Source organism: Physeter macrocephalus, chromosome 9 (assembly GCF_002837175.3).
Source record: "Physeter macrocephalus isolate SW-GA chromosome 9, ASM283717v5, whole genome shotgun sequence".
Classification (NCBI taxonomy): Eukaryota; Metazoa; Chordata; class Mammalia; order Artiodactyla; family Physeteridae; genus Physeter; species Physeter macrocephalus.
Window position 1 is genome coordinate 23722453 of NC_041222.1, and position 7558 is coordinate 23730010.

General features: G+C 38.5%; 1 non-coding gene across 1 annotated transcript; it reads left to right on the forward strand.

Moving 5' to 3' along the window:
- Nucleotides 1-4862: 4862 nt before the first annotated feature.
- TRNAR-CCU (transfer RNA arginine (anticodon CCU)) lies at nucleotides 4863-4935 on the forward strand. The gene has a single exon. It is a non-coding gene; the product is annotated as a tRNA-Arg (tRNA).
- Nucleotides 4936-7558: the final 2623 nt, after the last annotated feature.

Consider the following 7558-nt stretch of genomic DNA (forward strand, 5'->3'; position numbering starts at 1 on the left):
ATTTTTAATTTTTTGAGGAACCTCCATACTGTTTTCCATAGTGGCTGTACCAATTTACATTCCCATCCACAGTTTACGAGGGTTCCCTTTTCTCCACATCCTTGCCAACACTTGTTATTTGTGGTCTTCTTGATAATAGCCATGCTGGTGAGGTGATATTTCATTATGGTTTTGATTTGCATTTCCCTGATGATTAGGGATATTGAGAATTTCTCATGTGCCTGTTGGCCATTTGTATGTCTTCTTTGGAAAAATGTCTATTCAGATCCTCTGCCCATTTTTTAATTGGGTTGTTAGTTTTTAGTTTTTTGTTTTTTTGATGTTGAGTTGCATGAGTTCTTTGTATATTTTGGATATTAACCCCTTATCAGATATATCATTTACAAATATCTTCTCCCATTCAGTAGGCAGCCTTTTCATTTTGTTGATCATTTTCTCTGCTGTGCAAAATCTTTTTAGTTTGATGTAGTTCCATTTGTTTGTTTTGCTTTTGTTTCCCTTTCCTGAGGAGATAGATCCAAAACAATATTGCTATGACTTATGTCAAAGAGTGTACTGCCTGTGTTTTCTTCTAGGAGTTTTATGTTGTCAGGTCTTCCATTTAGGTCTTTAATCCATTTTGAGTTTGTTTTTGTATATGGTGAGAGAAAGTAGTCCAGTTTGTTTCTTTTGTATGTAGCTGTCCAGTTTTCCCAACACCATTTACTGAAGAGGCTATCTTTTCCCCCTTGTATATTCTTGCCTCCTTTGTCATAGATGAATTGACCATATAAGTGTGGGTTCATTTCTGGGCTCTCTATCCTATTCCATTGATCTATGTGTCAGTACCAACCCCACCCACCACTATGTTACACACCTGAAACTTATAAAATATTTGCCTGTTGTTGGGTGGGGTTGGGTCACCAGGCAGCCGGCTGCAAAGCACTGGGGGGGGGGGTCCCCGGGCTATTGCTGGTCCACTGGTGGGCAGAGCCAGGTCCCAGGATGGCTGGCTGCAAGGTAGGTTGTTTCAGAGCTAGTGTCAGCCCGCTGGTGGGCGAGGCCATGGCCCACAGGTGTCCTGGGGCTGGTGTCAGCCCGCTGGTAGGTGGGGCCAGACCCTGAGGCAGTTGACTGAGGGGCCGAAGGTGTCCTGAGGCTGGCGTTGGCATGCTGGTGGGTGAGCCTGGTCTTGAGATGGCTGGCTGAGGGGTTGGGATAGTCCCAGGACTGGTGTTTACCCAGTGGTGGGTGGAACTGGGTCCTGGGGTCTCTTGCTGCAGGGTTCTGGGGTTCCTGGAGTTGGTGTTGGCCCGCTGGTGGGCGGGGCTTCTTCCCTGGGTGGCTGGGGGCTCAGTGGCAGCTTGTCTGCTGGTAGGTGAGGCTATATCCCTGCCTGGCTAGCTGCTTGGCCTGGGGTGTCCCAGGACTGGTGCTAACCGCGCAATGGGCAAGGCCAGGCCGGCACTAATAAACGAGAGGGAGGATTCCAAAATGGCTCTTAATGGCATCAGTATCCTCATGGTGGAACAAGCCCCCAGAATAGCTGCCTCCAGAGTCTATGTGGCCAGGGGAGTCCCAGTGGCCTCTCTCATCTCTGGGAGGCTCTCCAAGAACAGCAGATGGCTCCTTTCAAATTAATGTTTCTGCTCTGGGTATAAGAGTGTGTGAAATTTGGTCCATGTGCATATTAACCTATTTGAACCATCATGTGTTCTATATATTAACAACAAACAATCGGAAAAGCCATATAAATATGGCATCTAGCTCCTCTGTATCAAAATGTTAGAAGGAGAAAGGGTATGGAGAATCACTCGTGGAACATTTTTGTGGGCCAGGCCTGAAAGGAGGTGTACATTACTTCTGCTTACGTAAGGGTAAATACAAATCTAACACCTGTGCTGGGATATCTGTTGCCAAGAGAAGACAAGATCTTCAACAGGGACTATGCACGAAGTTACTCTGTTCCTGAATGCCGTGACTGGATGGAACTTTAGGATTTCTTCATTGGATAAGGGTTGAGAGTGTTCTGTGTTGGGGAACATGTGAATCTCATATTCAGCAGATGCAGAAGCTAGCTAGTTGTTTATCAAACTAGAGGAATTAACAGCTCACCAAAGTGGTATGAAAATGGTCTGAAAATTATTTTAAACTGGAAACATCTGAACAATCAGCGGCCACAGAAAGAAATATTATCTGAACTTAAGCAGAACCTCTAGAAAATACAGCTGCCATTGACCCTCCTCTGAGACAGTTTCCTTCTTGGAAAAAGACTGACCCTTAGCATTAGGAAGCATAAACTCAGCTGTCATTAATATCAAAAAATCCAATAGAACCTTCCTTTTAGTGGGAAACATACTTTCTCACTGAAGCCCTAAAACAGCCTCCTTTATAAAGCTGGTATGTAAACCTTTATCTCTGACTATTCAGGGAATTACTCACTGTGGAGTACTCTTGAGGTAAAATAAACTTTTCTTTGTTAATCTGTCTATTGTTAGTTAATTTGAAGTCCCACCCCAACCAGTAACCAGTAAGACCTAAATTGGTAGAGAAGTTTTCCTCCCCTGCAAAACACAGGCCCTTATTTACCTGGTCATACAGTTTAGTTATATTTATATTCCTCCTGTAGCTGTGGCCCTGTGACTGTGTACTAGCCAATGGAACATGAGTGTTGAGGAAATAAAATTAATTTTACTGTCAATCCAGGAAACATCTCACAAAGGTACTTCAGGAAGAAAAAAGTTTTATTATTGAATAAGCATTAAACCATGCTTGTCACAGTAAATGGCCAAATAGATTGCAAAATCAAAAAGAATTCTTGTCTTTTTATATATACATGTTAATTATCCTTATCAAAGGGGAAAATAAAACTTCTTAAATCTTTTCAACAAGTGGGAAGTCATATCTTGTAGCCAAGCAGCTGGGCTAGAACAGGCAGCTAGGAAATCATGCTCTTTGAGGTTCACATTTCAAAAAGTTGGCTCCAAGAAAGAGGTTCCTGAGATGCAAAACTGACAAGAAGCTCATTTAGCTTTTAAAAAGATTTACATACGTCTCTAGGAGACAGAGAAAGCATTTACAGCTTCAAGTTTTCTAAAGGAAATTCTAAAATGAAGGAAGATGGGGAAATTTCTTTTTCCTTTTTGGCACCAGTGAAAATTTTAAATTAAATCAATTTTTAAAAATTTTAGATTTGTATTTACCCTTAGGTTTTCAGAAATAATGTGTACTTCCTGCAGGCCTGGCCCATAACTATGTTCCATGAGAGATTCTCTACAATATCTAGTCATCAAAAAATATTTTTTTAATGCTTAATATCAGGGACTTCCCTGGTGGTCCCGTGGATAAGACTCCATGTTCCCAATGCAGGGCACCTGGGTTTGACCCCTGGTCAAGGAGCTAGATCCTGCGTGCCGCAACTAAGACCCAGTGCAGCCAAATAAATAAATGTTTTTAAAAAAATGCTTAATATCAGGTGTTAGTAAATATACCACATACGATTGCTTTGTAAAAGTCAAAAGCTTAAGACAAGATAGATATACTCTGTTCATTTTGTGAATGTTTGTACAATGTTCAAGGGAGTTGAAATGGGACAATGTAAAAATCCTATAATATAGTTGGGTTAATGGGATTTTTAAGTGAAAAATGCAACTGTGTGATTCCCAAGAGGCCCAAAAAAGAACTTGGGAGGCTGTTGTTTTAGACATGCTAATGTGGCCATTATCAGTGAGGAGGGAGGTATTAGAAAATTATTGCACAAATAGTTTACATTTAGGAGTGTTTTTTTTTTTTCAAGCTACATTTTAAATTCCATTATGGTGAATATTTAATTGTAACAAAAAAATAGGTTGCATTTGCATTAGCATACCCCAGATAACACCTAACTGGCACATAAATTTCATTGAAAGGCAATATTCCTACTTCATTAACATACTTGCTACAAGAATTCTGTGATGAAATAATTAAACAAATTTCAAATAAGGGTTAGTAGATAAGTTTATTGTGCTGGGGAGTGTTGTGGGCTCAGGAAGCAGTCACAGAAGTCTAGTTCTATAATGCGTTTTAAAACATTTCTCTTAGGGCTTCCCTGGTGGCACAGTGGTTAAGAGTCCGCCTGCCAATGCAGGGGACACGGGTTTGAGCCCCGGTCTGGGAATATCCCACATGCCACGGAGCAACTAAGCCCGTGCGCCACAACTACTGAGCCTGCATGCCTAGAGCCCGTGCTCTGCAACAAGAGAAGCCACTGCCATGAGAAGCCTGCGCACGGCAACGGAGAGTAGCCCCCGCTCCCTGCAACTAGAGAAAGCCCACGTGCCGCAGTGAAGACCCAACGCAGCCAAAACTAAATAAACAAAAAATAAATAAATTTTAAAAAAGAAAAAAAATATTTCTCTTATAATCATCATTTATTTTTATGTGCACCATCATTTTTTTTTTGTTAATTTATTTGGTTGCACCGGGTCTTAGTTGAAGGAGGCGGGCTCCTTAGTTGTGGCATGCGAACTCTTAGTTGCAGCATGCATGTGGGATCTAGTTACTTGACCGGGGATCGAACCCCGGGCCCCCCCGTAGTGGGAGTGCAGAATCCTGTACACTGTGCCACCAGGGAAGTCCCTACGTGCACCATAACTGATTTTCAAAGAAATATGGTGCTTTCCTCCTCATAGTCTTTTATATTGATTGTGTTAATTATAACCAGGGTCTATAAAGTCATAGTAGCTAAATATTTCAAGATTTATGAATAAATTTGTTTGATTTCCCTTAATACACTTAGAATGAATAGATAAAATTTTCTACACCAAATGAGGAAACAAGCATTCTAATCTTAAAGTTAAGAGTTACATGACAATAACTCCACATTAAAGTAGACTCTCAGGATTTTCCTGGTGGTCCAGTGGCTAAGACTCTGTGCTCCTAATGCAGGGGGCCCAGGTTCAATCCCTGGTCAGGGAACAGATCCCACGTGCATGCCACAACTAAGAGTTCGCATGCCGCAACTAAAGATCCCGCATGTGGCAACGAAGATCCCATGTGCCGCAACTACGACCCTGCACAGCCAAATAAATAAATAAATATTAAAAAAATAAATAAAGTAGACTCATGGAATTTGGCACAAAGTACACTCTTGGCAAATATCAGTTTCTTTCCTTCCTTCTTCTCTCCTCTATATTATATTGATTTTTTCTTATTAAATATGGTATTTTTTGGTTTATTTAAAGAAGTAAAATTTCAGCGAGCATTAAGCACACATATGATTATCACCCAGTCATCCAACCCTCCTGGATGACCCAAGTTGAAAGGAACACAATTTGATGCCTGAGAAAGGAGGGGAAGTGAACTGTAGAGTAACAGGTGCAGACACTTGTTTCAATTAAGCCTCAGGCCAGTTGCAGGCAAAAGACAAGGGATTTAAACCCTTTCTCCAGATCCATCTTAATGTAATTTCATTATTCACACTAGTTGATTGTGTGAGGGACAGCTAAGATTTTGTTTGTGAATTATATCTTTTGTGTTGTTTACTGTGATCCTGAATAACAGCTGAGAAGACCTTAAAAGAATGCCTTGGGCTAGATAATGTAAATATCTAGAACTTGAGTCAGTGCATCTATTAGTTTTTATTTTTTTAATCATTCTTACTAGTAATTCACAATGAAAACTGAATTTCCAAAATCTGTGTAGTTCTAAAATATACTTAAACATTTATTATTTACGGAGAAGAGAAAAGAAAAAAGAATGTTCAGAAAGGGCTTATAATCTAAATTTATGCAAAAAATGACAAAAATCAGTTATTTATCCAAAAGACCAAAGTGATTACATACAAAATAAATAGATAAGGCACAGAAAAGAACAATCACAGCAGAGCTGGCTTGGTCAAGGAAGGTTTCTTGAAATGGTAGTTGTGAGTCGTTTTCTTGTATACTCACTCTCCTTTAAAGAACGCCTGCATTTGTGTTTATTTTCAATTAAATTTTTAAAAATGTAGTAAAATATACAAGACAAGATTTACCATCTTAATTATTTTTAAGTGTACAGTTCGGTAGTGTGAAATACATTCACATTGTTGTGCAGTTGATCTCCAGAACGATTTTCATCTTGCAAAACTGAAACTCTATACCCATTAAACAACCCCTCATTCCCTTCTCTCCCCACCCCCCCTCCACCCCTCACTCCCAGCAACCACCATTCTACTTTCTGTCTCTATGAATTTGACTGCTCTGGGTACCTCATGTAAGTGGAATCATACAATATTTCTCTTTTTGTGACTGTCTTATTTCAATTAACGATGTCCTCGAAGTTCATTATGTTGGAGTATGTGTCAGAATTTTCTTTCTTTTTAAGGCTGAATAATTAATATTCCATTCTATGTATATACCTCATTTTGTTTATTCATTCATTCATTGATGAATACTTTGGGTTGTTTCCTCCTTTTGGCTATTGTGGATAATACTCTTATGAAAATGGGTGTAGAAATATCTCTCTGACACCATGCTTTCAATTCTTTGGAGTGTATACCCAGAAGTAGAATTGCTGGATCATATGGTAATTCTATTTTAAATTTTTTGAGGAATTCCCATATTGTTTTTCATAGTGACTGCATCATTTTACATTCCTAACTACACAAGGGTTCCAATTTCTCCACATCCTTACCAACACTTGTTATTTTCTGGGCTTTTTTTTTTTTTTTTTTTTTAATAGTAGCCATTCTAATTCATGTGAGGAGGTATCTTATTGTGATTTTGATTTGCATTTCCCTATAATTAGTGATATCGAGCATCTTTTTATTTTTAATTTTAACTACTCAATAATACATGTTAATTTAGAAAAAAACAGTAAATTTTTATCTAAATAAAAATGAGGAAAAGAAACCACCTTTAATCACACAGTCATAGATAACTACCCCTAACATTTTGGTGAGATTTCATCCAGACTATTTTCTACATACTCATAAAAATGCAAATGAATGGGAACATACTATATTTACTGTGTTTTGATCTTTAAAAAAAACTGTATACTCTTAATATTTTCATTTTTATAAGTGTTATGTACGTTACAGTTTGAAGTGACTGCAGACTATTCCTTATAAGAATTTACTATACTCGATTTAGCCAAATCCCTATTGTTGAGCCTTTAGGTTGTTTTTAAATTGGGGACATTATAAATAACCAATAGTTATTGTCTACTAAAGGGGGGGTGGGAAATGATCTTTACAAATATTAACAAATATCTACTGTCCCCCCCCTCAAAAAAAGTGAAGAGCCTTCCACATCTTTCTCCACTTCAAATCATTATATAGACTTTGCATTCTTTTGTCTTTTATCACATTGTTTCAACAATTGAGTCTATTCTTTGTCACTAATGTCTCTCATTTGTTTGAATATTATATTTTCCAAATGCTTCTAGATTTGGATTTCTACTCTTTTTTTCCTTGCTTAGAAGTTGAATGTGTGTGGTTGTGTCTAATAATTTTTGAAAGAAAAGTTTTAGTTAACTGGTGGACAAAAAAGTCTCCTTGCAGGAAACCCAGTAATGAGCTAAGGAAGTGTCAGCATTTTAAGAAATTTGAAATGAAAGCAAT